Source organism: Tarenaya hassleriana, unplaced genomic scaffold (genome assembly GCF_000463585.1).
Source record: "Tarenaya hassleriana unplaced genomic scaffold, ASM46358v1 Cleome31, whole genome shotgun sequence".
Classification (NCBI taxonomy): Eukaryota; Viridiplantae; Streptophyta; class Magnoliopsida; order Brassicales; family Cleomaceae; genus Tarenaya; species Tarenaya hassleriana.
In genome coordinates this window covers 161,695-177,723 of record NW_010966274.1, presented here as the reverse complement: position 1 = coordinate 177,723, position 16,029 = coordinate 161,695, and the positions used below count along the sequence as shown (strand labels likewise).

The 16,029-nt window shown below is 33.8% G+C and overlaps 1 pseudogene; it reads left to right on the top strand.

The window, feature by feature from the left end:
- LOC104820678 overlaps positions 1 to 5,634 on the top strand; it is a 6,892-nt pseudogene extending 1,258 nt beyond the window's left edge.
- Positions 5,635 to 16,029: the final 10,395 nt, after the last annotated feature.

The window sequence follows — 16,029 nt, the reverse complement described above, 5'->3', positions numbered from 1 at the left end:
TTGCAACGAAATTGCGTTGCAAATCCAATTAGCAACGAAATTGCGTTACAAATTTAAAATAAAATTTGTGGCTGCGATTAATTATGGTTTATTTTAAATTTGTAACGCAATTTCGTTGCTAATTGGATTTGCAACGCAATTTTCGTTGCAAATTTGCAACGAAATTGCGTTGCAAAACCAAATAGCAACGAAATTGTGTTGCAAATTTATATATTTACTTTTTGACGGTCAAATCATATTAATTATTAAATAATAATTTTTGCAACGAAATTATTTCGTTGCAAAGCGTTGCAAAAAGGAAATTCGTTGCTAATCGTTGTTGATTTTAAAGAAATAATTTTGAAACGATTTTGCAATGCTTTGCAACGCAAATATTGCGTTGCAAATTAGCAACGAAATTATTGCGTTGCAAAGCGTTGATAATTGCAATAAAAAATTTTGCAATGATTTTGCAACGATTTTGCAACGCTTTGCAACGCAAATATTGCGTTGCAAATTAGCAACGAAATTATTGCGTTGCAAAGCGTTGCTAATTGCAATAAAAAATTTTGCAATGATTTTTTCAACGATTTTGCAACGTTGCAATTTCGTTGCTAACTTTGCAACGAAATGCATTTCGTTGCTAATGGCATGTTTTTTTTGTAGTGAACCCTTGCCCCCAAATTACTTTGGAAACTGCGTTTTACCGGTATCGGCCACAACAAAAGCCGGTGATCTATTGGGGAATGACCTCGGGTGGGCCACATTGAAGGTGCATCAAGTGGTTGTGGGGTTTCTGAAGAATTCTGAGATTTTGTTATAGAGAACAGAACAAAAGAACCTCGATTTGTGCCTTAACGGGACCGAGTATGAGAGAAAGAACAATTAGGGTTTCTGGAAAAAGGAAAAACTCATTCTCTTATTATTATTACATTATTATACAGCAGTCATATATACACAAAAAATAAACGGCTATACATTGGTATACATGGTAAAGAAATATATGGAGTTTGATAAATGGAAACATATCAATTACTCTTGAATATTTCCTGTTTCGTGTGTCGAAGTTTCGGTCGAACATTGCGCATCCGAGTGTGCCGTGTTACTGAAGACTCCAAGTGTCACGTGATCCGCTTGTGTTCCAACATTCTCCCTCAAGATTGGCTGGTCAAATTCAACGAGACCAATCTTGGAGAGACAATGATTGAGAATGTATGAACTCGTTGCTTTGGTCAAGACATCGGCAAGTTGATGTTGGCTCCTTGTGTACATAGGCGAGATGACTCCGAGTGTAATCTTCTCGCGAACGAAATGACAATCAACTTCGATGTGTTTGGTGCTTCGTGGAAGACTGAGTTTGCAGCGATGTGTAAAGCCGCTTGATTGTCACAATGCAAAGGGGTGGGGTGCATCGTGTTAATCCTGAGATCGCGAAGAAGTTGTCTAAACCACACAACTTCGCTAGTTGTATTTGCCATGGCGCGGTACTCGGCTTCAGCACTAGATCGAGCCACCACGGTTTGCTTCTTGCTCCTCCAAGTGACTAGGTTTCCGCCAATGAATGTACATAATCCCGTCGTGGATTTGCGATCCGTTCGATCACCGGTCCAATCCGCGTCGCAGTATGCTACGATCCGAGTGTGCCGATTGTTGTCCATCGGCAGACCTTTGTTTGGTGTCCCCTTAAGATATTTCAAAATGCGATCCACCATGTGCCAATGATCCATACGTGGGGCGTGCATCCATTGACTAACCTGATGCACGGCAAAACTTATATCAGGACGCATAATGGTAAGATAAATAAGCTTACCTACTATACGGCGATATTGCTCGGCATCGTTGTATGGTTCTCCTTGTCATTGATCTTTGAAATGTTCTTCGATCGGTGTGCGGACTGGTTTAGCTCTGAGTTTTCCTGTATCTCGCAATAAATCAAGAATATATTTTCTTTGGGACAAAAATAAACCATTATTATGACGAGTAACTTCAATGCCCAAAAAATAACGTAGTAATCCGAGATCTTTAATGTCAAATACATGGTGTAAATATTCTTTTGTAGCGTGAATTCCTGCGACGTCACTACCTGAAAGGATAATGTCATCAACATAAACTAAAATGACAATTATTCCCGAGTTACCATGGATCGTGAAGAGTGAGTGATCAGAATCACTTCATGTAAAACCTCGATCAACCAAAGCTTGATATAGTTTTTGATACCACGCTCGCGGAGATTGTTTTAAACCGTAAATTGACTTGCGAAGACGACAAACTTCACCCGGTTTTGTCCGAGTGTAACCCGGGGGTGGTTTCATGAAAATCTCCTCGTCAAGATCACCTTGTAGGAAGGCGTTCTTGACATCCATCTGCCACAATTTCCAATTGAGATTCACAGCCAAAGATAATACAACGTGTACCGTAGGGAGTTTGGCAACCGGTGCAAATGTCTCGGTGTAATCTTCTCCATATGTTTGAGTGTATCCCTTCGTAACGAGACGAGCCTTATGACGATCAATCAATTCATTACTTTGATATTTTATTTTATATACTCACTTACAACCAACCGGTTGCTTTCCCGGCGGTAGGGTCGTGATCTCCCACGTCCCGTTTTTTTCAAGAGCCAAGATCTCTTCTTCCATAGCTCGTCGCCAAACATCTTCTATCTTGGCCTGAGTGTAGGTAGATGGTTCTACAGCCTGTTCTATAACACTCAGAAAGGTACGTTCATTAGCCGGAAAAGAATTAAGGGAAGTGGGTGGGCAATGACGTGATTTGAGCCATGCATTTGTTCTTTTAATTTCCAAGTGGGACGACGTTCCCGATTGCTACGGCGGAGGTCAACAGTAGGATTAGGTGGAGGAAGATCAGATATGGTCTCCAGGTCGGCATGCAGACGTGAAGAAGAGACCATTTGAGCAGGTTGCGTGTGTTCCAAGGCATCATGCAAGTTGTGAGAACTTGTTTCTTCCGTGTTCGACATTTGTTTTTGGAAGGAAGGATCTGCTTCAGTCTCAGAGGATAGTTCACCCTCAATGATAGCATCGGTCCTAGGAGATATGTCCGCCGAAGTTGTAGGACCTGCATTGGTAGAGGGAACAAGACAATCCAAAGAAGAAGAGGAAAGGATAGGAATACCATCTGCATGTAAATCTGACGTGTTGGTCAACTCTTGATTGTGGTAAGATGATGTTTGTATTCCAAGGTGGCGAAGAGTCACATGTAATTTGGAGATGGAGTCTTCATGTGAGTCATTTCCTTGCGTTCCAAGGGACTCCAATGCTGACCAATTATTCTCATCAAAATAGCCAAGTTCCTCAATAAACCGAACATCTCGGGATGTGAAAATATGACGACTTGGTGGGTGATAACAAATATAGCCCTTTTGGTTTGCCGGGTAACCAAGGAATACGCACCGAACACTTCGCGGGTCAAGCTTAGTCCTTTGCCCTTCATCAATGTGAGCAAAGCAAATGCTACCAAATAAAAGTAAATGATCAAGAGTGTCTCGGCGATTGAAGATTACCTCGAATGGTGATTTATCGCCAAGTATTTGTGTAGGAAGACGGTTGATGAGGTAGCATGCAACTTTTACCGCATCACACCAACACCTTTTTGGTACATTCCGATGAAATAAAAGCGTCCGAGCGACTTCCATCAAGTGTCGGTTTTTTCTTTCGGCTACCATTTTGTTGAGGAGTGTTCAGGCAAGAACGTTGATGAATGATACCTTCTTGTAGAAGATAATCTCGAAAACGGAAGCTCATGTATTCTCCTCCATTATCCATTCTTAAGCACTTAACCTTCACATTGAATTGATTAGCCACATATGCAATAAAATGTTTCATAGCAAAAAATACCTCACTTTTTTTGTTTTAAAGGCGTTATCCAAGTGTACTTGGATTTCTCGTCAATGAAGGTTACAAAATATTTATAATCATCGCGCGAGTAGCAAGGTGCGGTCCAAACGTCTGAGTGCACCAAATCGAACACATTATTGTAAACAGTAGTAGAATCCGAAAAAAATGTTCAACAATATTTTTCCAACGTACATGCCTCACAGTGAGAATCAAATGTCTTAACATTCGGAATTAATAAACGAAAGACTTTAGCATGTGGATGTCCTAATCGAGCATGCCACACACTAGATGAAATAGCTAGAAAACTTGAATTAAAATCATCTAGAAAATAAAGAGATCCGCGGCGCTTTCCGTGTCCAAAAACTTGCTTCGAACTAGTATCCTGAAATGAAACACCATTAGTATCAAAGAGAACACGACAAGATGTTTCTTCAATAAGTTTTGGAATAGAAAGAAGATTTGCATGAAAATCAGGAATAAATAGACCCGTAATGTCCTTATGAAAAAGTCTAATCTTACCATAGCCTCGGATTGGAACTGTCTTACCATTAGCCACCGAAACAACGCCATTACTGGGATAAATATTTTCAAACAATGTGGGATCACAAAACATGTGCGTTGTAGCGTCCGAATCAATAATAATCGAAGAGTTTTGAGAAAGGTTACCGGTTTCCTTATTGAGGGACTGGAGAAGTTGTTTAAGGCCCTTCATCTCGTCATTAGTAAGGCTGATGGCGTTTTCTGTTGGCGGTGGATCATGGACCGCCGTCAGTGCCGAACCCCGACGAGGAGTTTCCTTGTAACGCGAGGGTTTGAGATGCGGATTACCCGTCAAAGTGATCAGAATGATTATTGTTTGAGAGTCCATTGTCGGTGAAAGAGAACGAAGTTGTTTATGCGAAACAGAAAAGAGACGAATAAACTGGGATATCAAGGATCTTGAACCTCTGATACCATGAAGAATTCTCAGATTTTGTTATAGAGAACCGAACAAAAGAACCTCGGTTTGTGCCTTAACGGGACCGAGTATGAGAGAAAGAACAATTAGGGTTTCTGGAAAAAGGAAAAACTCATTCTCTTATTATTATTACATTATTATACAGCAGTCATATATACACAAAAAATAAACGGCTATACATTGGTATACATGGTAAAGAAATATATGGAGTTTGATAAATGGAAACATATCAATTACTCTTGAATATTTCTTGTTTTGTGTGTCGAAGTTTCGGTCGAACATTGCGCATCCGAGTGTGCCGTGTTACTGAAGACTCCAAGTGTCACGTGATCCGCTTGTGTTCCAACAGTTTCCTCCTAAGTGTATTGGTTAAAGAATCAATCATGCATTAGGTGGAAAAGTTAATGGTGGGAAACACCATTATTGTGATGACAAATCATTAGACAAACTTTTGTCTAAAGTTGATGTGATCAAAGGCTACAAATGCAGAAGTCTTGGTCGTGGTTTCATAATCCAAGCAAGAGAGAATAACAGAAAGAAGAAAAGATCTAGAGGCGTGTTCGGGATGGAAAAAGCTGTGGCTGTTCGGAGCGGTTATGCGATTAAATTCGACGGGAAAGTATCGGCTTATCCGGGAAGAGAAGGAGACGGAAGCATAGATCTAGAGGCGTGTCTTGTTCCAGAGTTTATGGAAGCTTTGGAATCAGACCAAGAGTTCATGTCTCTTGTCACTTCTTGACCCAATGTTTATTATATCTTTGTTGTTCATGTGCAAATTTGCCCCACTCATATACTATATGCTTGTAAAATTTATAGTTGTTTATCAATTACAATTACTTGGAGAAAAGGAAACAGATTTATTAGCTTAGAACAGATTAAGTGATATGATATATTTTATAATGAAAAAAAAAATTCGTGTTCAATCTCCGAATAATTATTTATTGCATTGTATAATTTTTTCTTGACTTTTCTGGATTTCTTTAGACTATATATATATTTCTTCAACATATAACAAATTTTCATTCGATTTCAGAAAAAACACATATTTGATATTTTCCAAATCCATACTGGCCTTCCACCAATTTAAAGCCCACGGCCCAAATAATTCTCAAAAAAGAAAATCCCACATCGGCCGAAAAGCGAGATAAAACAAGCAGAAGAAAGTATAAAATGAGAGCTCGACGAATCGAACAACATACTTACCTGGACGCGGTCGACGCGCGATCAAGGAGGCGCGTGGCCTAGGCTAGTGACCTCCATTGCACTTCGGAGGGGCGCTTAGCCTAAGGTCTCCCCAAGCGGGAGAGCCTACGTCGTAATTTGTGGCAGAGGGGGCCTGCGTCCGCGCGGCCCCTACCATCATTCAGTTGTCGATGTTTGTCTTTGTTGGTGTATTTCGTTCTAACTGAAACAAATTTGGTTTCGTTTCACTCTTTCTATATTTTCTAACAATTTAAAATAAATATTATATGAATTTTTTGGAGACCAGGTAGGGAAATATATATAATATCGCACCTATAAAATAAAATTTTACATATATATATATATATATATTACGTACGTGTACGTACGTGTACACAAGCATACATACACATTCATATATATATATATATATAAAAGGGCAAGGATCTTTATGTTTGTGCATGTTATAGCCCATGTGGGATAGATATTTAAAGAACATCAACTGGGCCTAAGAGAAAAAGGCTCGAATCTACTTCCTCCTCAAGCCGAAGCCCAACACACCATGCCAATGTATTTCATTAATGCATCCGTGTAAGAGTATCAACAAAAAAAAGTTGGTTTATAAATTATTCAAAATAAATCATTAGAATAGATACGATTCTATAATATCTTATTTAATTAATATAAATAGTTAAAAAAAAAATCTACTCTAAATATTAAGCCACACATCTCTTGACAGTTTGGACAAAACACTTCCCAACACACTGATTGGCAATGAGACTTTAACGCTTTTGCTTATTTAATACTCCCTCCGTTTCACAGTAATTGACGTTCTAGTTTTTTCCACATTTTTTAAGAAAACAATAAAAAGTCATATATACCCTTTAATAATACAAAAATTAATGTTATCATTAATAATCCATTAGAATTTGTTAATTTTTATTAAGGATAAAATTGGAAATTATTTTAAAATTGTCTAGAAAACCTAAAATAACAATTATTTAGAAACAAAAAATTGTCTAAAACGTCAAATATTGTGAAATGGATGGAGTATTAATTTTTTTATAATTTAAAAATTCGCTAAATTTTTTGGCCAACTACATCTCTTATAGAATCGGAAAAATCTATGTGAATATCTATTCCCAAATGGAGATTCGAATTATTAGATTGGGAAGAAGCTTTGCTTCATTCTTTACTAGTTGAACCAATCAATTTTGGATTTAGTATTAATTTATTATGATGATAGGTGTTAATTAGATTGTGCTTTTTTGAAATTCTCATCGATTAAGTGGATCCGTTGAACTTGAAAAATTATAGTAAAAAAAAAATAAGGAACTAAAAAAATAAATATTTTGTCTTACATTTTTTTTAGATAAAATTTGGGTATATTTATAAAAAAAAAAAGGTGGTACATAGTCCGCTACCACAAATTAATGATAAGATAATAATGATAAAAATAAAAAAAATAGACCAAGAAAAGATAAAGATAAGAGGAAAACCCTAAAAATTTCCAAACTTGCAAGTTAGTGGAAAACTAATTTCTAAACTTAAAAGCGTTCCTATTTATTCTCGAACTTAAAAAATTGGAAACGATAGTTCCTAAACTCGCTTAAAAGTGTCATAGTCGTCCTAACAATAATTTTGATCAAAATAATGTGTTGAACAATCCTACACGGCGTATGAATTCTCAAGACACGTCAGATTTTAATACCATATATGCAGAACGGGGTTTAACAGAGATACGGTTTAAAAAAACCGGTTAGTAATAGTAAAAATTCCGGTTCAGTAAAAGTAACAGTTTGGAGGGTATTTTCGGGTTTACCAGTGACATTTTGGTCGTCGCGTCTCTTCCTTGAACGACGTCGTTCTCATCGAAAAATCTGAGATGAAAGAGATCTAGTCCCGATGATGGTCACTTCGATGCCAAATGCTCCATGTTTCGGTGGAGATGCCGTCGATCTAGATCTAGAGCTCGAGAACCGACAATGATGGTAATTATTCCGATCTCCGTCGTTCAATTTACCATCCTTCAATTTCAACTCTTTATTAAACAACTCTTTACTAGAAATAACCTTTTTCTTTTTTTTTTTTCTCTTCTTTTTGATATTTTTTATTTTCTATTTTAATGAAGCTTACAAAAATAAATGCATATACAATATTGTAATATTTTTTATTTTCTATTTTAATGAAACTCACAAAAAAAAAAAGAAGCATATACATACAATGTTGATTGAACATTTCAGCCTCTTGTTCGCTCTTTAATGTCCCATATCAAACTGATAGCATACTTCCTCAATTTCTCCATCTAATTATATAATCTCTACATATATCTATCAACCAAATGTGAGGATACCAAACGAAATAACATTTGATCATCGTTATTGTTGGGGGCAATCTCTTAACGAGAAAACCCCCTCCGAAAATAGGCGTATGCCGCTTAATGCGACGAGCACACGGTATTCTTTAGTTAAAGGCGAAAGAATAGTTCGCTTTGCACTCACCGCACGGCTCCGTGATTTGACGTGCTGTAGTTTCTGCTCTTTAAATCCATGCGAGGCCTCTCTGTTTGTTTTACTGCTGGCCGATGTGGGACAAATCTATAAAGATTTTTTTATTGGGCCGAAGTTGGACAGCCAATTGAAAAAGGCTCGAATCGCCTTTTCCTTCTGCCAATGGTATCTAATAACGTACTAATGAGTACATATAAACCTTTTATGAAAATCTATTAAGACGTACACATTTCATGTCTTGATTCTTTATTAATTGCCACAACAAATATTACATTGATTGAGAATAGGAAACGAAATCCAATCACAGTTTTCTTGGCCACGAGTGTCTAATCTTTTGGCCCACCTCACAGATTTATTGCTTAGAATGTTTCTCATTCGCTAATAGAGATATCAAATGAACTGATGATACATATAAACCGACCTAGAATATATAATAATTCTACTACATATATATATATATATGTTGATATATTTGAACCCAATTTGAAATTCATATAGGTGTCACATGGACTCATCCGATCAATTAAAGCTCATTATCGTTTATATACAAAATCTATAATTGAACTCTTTCTCACAAGGTATATAGTATATTGAATTGGTTTAAGTTGTTTTATGTCCATGTTTCCATTTGAAAAGTAACAAAAGCATCCCGCTGATATAACGGTTTTTGATGCACCGAAGAACCGAATCACATGGTCTATATATATTACCGGGAAACCTTGAGTGTCTTTGGACAACATATGGACCGCCTAAAATGTAGAAAATTAGAAATAGTACGGCACAATGGTCAAGAAAGCAATTGGAACGGGTATTACGAAGAAGCTTATGTCTTGGAAATAGTTTCTCTGCATGAAGAAAAAGATTGGGCCGAGCCCAACATATACAGAAGGCCCAACATATAACCCGTTATAACGTTAGAGCCTCCCGTATTTTTATAACTACAGTATCATCATTTAATTACAAATATAGATTATCATAATAATCATTAAATTTAAAATTTATGCTTATAATGACATCAAACGTTTAGATCTAAATAATTGGGCGGGGTGCGCCAGGCCCTCGCTGTAGTGCAACGCGTGGGCGACGCGCGTGAGCCCCGGCAGCAAGCTACCGGAGTGGGCCCACCCCCATAAAAAATAGAGTTAATATCGTTGTGAGCCGATGGCCCACGTATCAGATATTAAACTGATAAGAACAGATACTACACTTGATCTTAGCCAAAAGGCCGAGAAAGGTATGCTTTGTATCGTTGCTCCCCTCCTCCTTTTTATCCTATCTCTCCTTGTTTGCGTCTTTCCATTCTATCGATGTGGGATATTCTGTTTTGGTGATTTGGGCCGTGGGCTTAATATTAGCGAAGCCCAGATAGAGATGGTTTGGACCGAAGAAGAATTACAGCTATACTATTGATAATAATAATATTATTATTATTTAAATCTTTTGCGCACCATCGTTTTGTATTTTTTAAAAAACAAAAAATATAGTTCAAATTAGAGGATTATGACGATTCAAATACAATTGGACAATTTGTATTTTTATTAAAAATTAATTGTGCATACCGCCGACTTGCACGTAATTGAAACAGGAATTTTGCTAAATTAAAATGTTGACACAAGACATATAAAAACAATAGTTAGAAAAGCATCATCGATAAGGAATGGTGTGAAGTGTCTTTTTTTTCTTTTTCTGAAATCATTTGCCTAACCAGAGATCTTTATGAGAAAAGTATAATGGCATTCAAAATATATGAGTATCATGACATTCAAACTTTAGTATATTTCATTTTAGAAAAAAAAACTCATAAAAATATCCGAACTTTACAAAATATATAAAAAAATACATCAATTTTTAATTTGACAAATAAATACACCAAATGTTGAAATATCTTAAGAAAATACCCCAATTTTTAAAATTGAAAACAATTTCCTACACATCGATGATGTTAAGATTCGAATACAAACCTGTATTCGAATAAAGATTGTTAATGTCCGTGAAAATTTGTGTATGAAATAATTTCAAATAATTTGAGCAGAATTATCGACGGTATAATTAATCTCGTGTATGAAATTATTTTCGATTTAAAGAATGGAGGTATTTTTTGGGCATATTTCAATATTTGTAGTATTTATTTATGAAATTAAAAGTTGATATGTTTTTTTGACATATTTTATAGAGTTTTCAAGTTGAAATGAACGCATGGGAATATACAAGAGCTCATAATCCGGTAATAAAAACTTACAAAAAGTTATGATGAGGAAGGTAACAAACATCAATTAATGAAACTCTTAGCAAAAAATGTTGCACTGGTTTTGGAACTCCTCCAATTTCAACTCTTCATAAAGCAACTCTTTACTAGAAATGACTTTTTCTCCCTTTCTTTTTTTAATATATATTATTGATCAATTATCTACTTTTTTTATATCTTTCCAATCAATGGTTTAACAACAATTTCTATATTAATGAAGCTCACAAAAAATGCATATACAAATATTGGATGAACATTTTGGCTTCTTATTCGCTATTGAAAATATTAAATTTGTTAAAAGAATCAAACATTTCATATATAGAGCTTTAACCAAATGATGAAAAGAATACCACGAAATATGAAATAGTTTTACACGATAATTAATGGGAGCAATCTCTTAATGAGAAAACCCCCTCCAAAAATAGGCGTATGCCGCTTGATGCGGAGAGCACACGGTATTCTTTAGTAAAAGGCGAAAGAATAGTTCGCTTTGCGCTCACCGCACGGCTCCGTAAGTTGTCGGAGCTGCCTTCGAGTCATTAAATAGAAGGGATTCCTTTTTGTTTGTGTTAAAGCTGGCCGATGTGGGACAAATATTAAACGAACATAAAGTAGACCTTAAATGGGCCAAAGTTGGACGGCCCAATGGAATTTGGAAGCCCAAACTAGCTACACGTTTAATGGGTATATGTGTAAGAGTATGTAAATATTTTATCTTTTAAAGAGCTTATAAAATTTGATAAACATATATACGTGCATACTGTTGTCTTAACTCTTTATTAACAATATAATGATAATAATAATAATAATTGGAATAGAAAATCTATATATATATTAAAAGTTGTGTTTAAAGGATTGTGGTGAATACACCTAGGATCCACATCATCATCCATGTGGCATTTGTTTTTAATTTTTGTTTGTCATTTAAAAATTTATTATCTACATATAAATTGATTATATCACCACTAACTTTGTATATAAATAATATATAACAGTTATAAATAAATTCATTAGTTATAAACATATGAAAGATAATTTCTAAAATATATTCAGTTCACTATATAAAAAATTATTTTATTATACATAAACTTCTATTTTAAATTAAGATTTTTATTTAATAATAGATTTATTATCTTGATGGTTCTATATTGATTAACAATAACAAAATCATATATATACATAAAATTAATAAGTTAATTGATATAAACAAAATGTCAACAAAATATTGTAAACAATAAAAATTAAATAGATATTTATTATATAACAAAAAAAAGAAAACATATTGTCATATCTATGGTACAGGGGTGTCATATTCCTATTGAGTAATTGGAGTAAATGAAAAATTTAATAATATTTAATATCGTTTAAGAAAAAGGAAACTAAAAAACGTATCATGGTCTCTAAATTGTCATTCGATAGAATGTTGCAATTAAAAAAAATGGAATTTATTACATGAACAGGAAACGGTCACGAATAAATTGGAGTTAATGCAAAAATTAAGATAAAAATTAAAGGAAAATTAAAACAACCAACATATGGTCATTAGAACGTCAATCAAAACAAACAACATGGTCATTGAACCGTCATGGAAAAAGAATAATTAATTTACCACAAATAGAATATGATTTTAATTGGTCATTTTTGGGCGGTATATTTATGGGTTATATATATGGTCATTTTTATGCATGTATTAGTCGACTATGCCGAAGACCATGGATCTCAATTTTAGGAAGTGTTTTTCTTCAGTTTTTTGTTCACGACACTGGTGAAGATAACGATGGAGAAGTCCACCGGCAGAGGAGAAGTACGTCTGCCACGACAGAAACACGATTCCTATTAGGGTTCAGTCAATCGCCGAACTCCACAGACTGCAGACCAAGAAACCGGTTCCGAACGCTCGATTGAACGGTACCTCCGCCGCCGGGAGTGAGCCATCCACCCCGGTCTTCGAGGAGGCCATGCTCCAATCCGTCAGGTAACATCATCATCATCATCATATACACATATATATATATGTATATGTATATCTATTGGTGGATCCATCTGCATGCATGCAGTTATTGAGATGTCATCGTGTTGGATTTTGGAACAGGATGTCATCGTGTTGGATTTTGGAATAGAGATGTCATCGTCTTCCACTTTAGCGAAACATGGCGGTAGATAAGGCACCAAAACGATTTTCTTTTTAAAATTTGATTCCGGATCTTTTATATGTTAAAGTTATTGACTTTGTTCGCTTGAATTTGTTGTAGCTTAGAAACACCGTTAATGGAAGATTTGTTCCCATCAATACGGAGTTATAATTATTTGATGTTATTGGTTTTTCGATAATCCTTTTGTTTTGACACGAGTATTGTTGTGATTATCCAAAAAGAATGAATATTTTTGTAAGCATATATATTTTTATTTATTTTCTACTTTTCATTTTATATATATGTGGGTTTGTATTTGTATAAGTGTATATACAAATATTATAAATATATACAGTATACATGATTGATTATATGGATGTATATAAATTTATATATGTACATATACATGTAAATATATGTGCACATATATTTATAAATATAAATGTTTATAGATGTATTTGTGTGTGTGTATATATATGTACATATATTCATATGTATTTGCTTATACATGTATGTCTATGTATATGTTGTATGTGTATATGTTTGATTTATATGTAGATATATGTATACAAATACAACTAATTAAAAACAAATAGTTTTGATTTTATATTCTAATTTATTTTTTATGTATGTATTTTTATATTTTATTTTAAAATTTTAATTTATGTATATGCATGTATATACACATATATAGATGTACTTATGTGTAGATATATGTATAAATGTATTTGTGTATATATGTGTGTATGAATGTATTTGTATATGTGTACATATATACATGATTATATGGATGCATATGTGTGTATATATGGGTACATATACATGTAAATATATATGTTTATATAGATGTATTTGTCTATGTAAATATATATGTCTATATATACATGTATACATGTTTATATGGATTTATATGTATAAAAACATTATTAATTAAAAATGAATAGTTTAGATTTTATATTTTCATTTATCTTTAAATTTATATTTATATATTTTCATTTTTATAAGTAAATCAATGAAAATAATGATTTTAAAATCAAAAGAAATATTAAATCAAAGTAAATTATTTTGATACAAGATAAAATATTATGTTAAAATATACACGAATCAATATTAATTTGGAAATTGATAAGAAAACTAAATATATATGTATATATACATATCATGTATTGTAACGACCCAAAATCCGGTATTTCGGATATTGATGAATCGTCACTTGGGTTATAAAAAAAAATACGATTTACTCTAAAATCAACCATCAAAATCATATGTCTACAGCGGAAGTCTAAAATAACATAAGTCTAAAATTCTAAACTCGTAAAAATAGAAAATCAATCAAGGAATCATTTAATTTTTTTTTGTTTCCTATGTAAAACCAATCAAGGAATCCAAATCCGAAGTTATTTTGGCCTAAATCGGCTTAAATCACCCTAGATCTACGTTTTTCTCCGACGGTTCTCGGTGATTTTCCGGCGATGTTTCACCGTTTCCGGCGACGACACTACCCAGAAAAGATTCAACTCGTCAAGTGCTTTCAAACCCTTCAAGTCTCAACCCAAACCGAGCTTCCGTTCGCCGGAAATCGAAAAAACTCCATGGCGGTAAAGGAGAAGGAAAACGATGAAGAAAAACTAAGAAAAGATGGAGAAACGGACCGACGGTGATGAAGCGGTGGCCACGGGGCGGTGGTCGATGGTCGACGACGAGCAAGGAGGCAAATCGGAGTGGAAGATAGGCAACAATGGTGTTAGGGTCGGCCATGGGAGGAGGAAAAAGAAGAAGAAGAAGAAGAAACCCTAGCAAAAATTGCAGTCTAATCCCATATTTTCTGAAATTTTCGAATTCTGCCCAAACTTTTATTTCGTTCTAAAAGACCCTAACTGAAATAACAGATTTTTCCAGAACTTTTAATTTTATCACCTTACCCCAATTCATTCATTTTTTTTTAAATTTTCGTTCGTTATATGTATATATTTATATATATGCATATGCATGTATTTATAACGACGTATTTGTGTGTATATATATGTTTATCAGTATGTACATATAGATTTTATTTCTTATTTTTTATGAATAGATTTATATATATTATTTTTATATTTTGGGTAAATAGCCAACAAAACTTTGTACTTTTATTTTGTCTTAATTTAAACCCTATACTTATTTTTTATCCAAAAAAAACTCTATAGTTTTAGATTATCTCCAAAAAACTATGTATTTTGTATATTATAGAAATTTAAACTATGTAATTATTTTTTATCTTAAAAACCATGTATTTTTAGATTACCTAAAAAAACTTGTATTTTGCATATTATGACAATTTAAACCTTATATTTGTTTTTTATCCTAAAATATTTAATACACAGTCCCGAATTTAAGTAAATACAAAAATCTATTATTTATTGATTTTTCTCCATGTGACATCCTGTTCACGGAAAATGAGATATGAGTGTCATATTATTTTCGTCTATATATGCAAAGTACAAGAATTTTATGGAGATAATCTAATTGTACATGGTTTTGTAGCACAAAAAATGACTATAAAATTTCAATTAGTATAATATGAAAAGTATAAAAATTTTGGGAGATAATCTGATTGTACATGAGGTGGTCATTGATACAGCGGTATAATGAGAAGATCAAGATCACAAGTAGAAGAATAAAAATCTGAAGGAACAATGTCGAGAGACATGCATTTGATAAAGTCTCGGTTTGCAGCACCCTCACCTCGAAGACAGTACCAAATTCAAGTAAAGAAAGACGTCCAAAACTTCTTTTTTTTTTCCCTATCGTCAGAATATCTCTCCTAAATTTTACAACTTTACAGGTGCATTGCCACCATTTTTATGGTAAGTTTCTCTTTGCATTTACATACGTAAAGTCAATTTTCATCTAATTTTCCAGTGGGAATAATAGGAAGTCTTCCAATCCCACATATTTGCATTTTTTAGTCTACTTTAATTATCTTTTTTTTAATAGAATTCATAATAATGTGTTTATTGCTTATCTCTGTTTATCATTCTTTTCTCATGAAAAAAGACATTTGATTTCTCATTTATACTAAGCTCTTAGAAACAAAAATTGTAATAAGTTCTTTAGACAAAGAAAATATTATGTGAATATATATGTCTCTTTTATTCCTATTTTTGTTCTAAAGAATATTGGTGGTTTT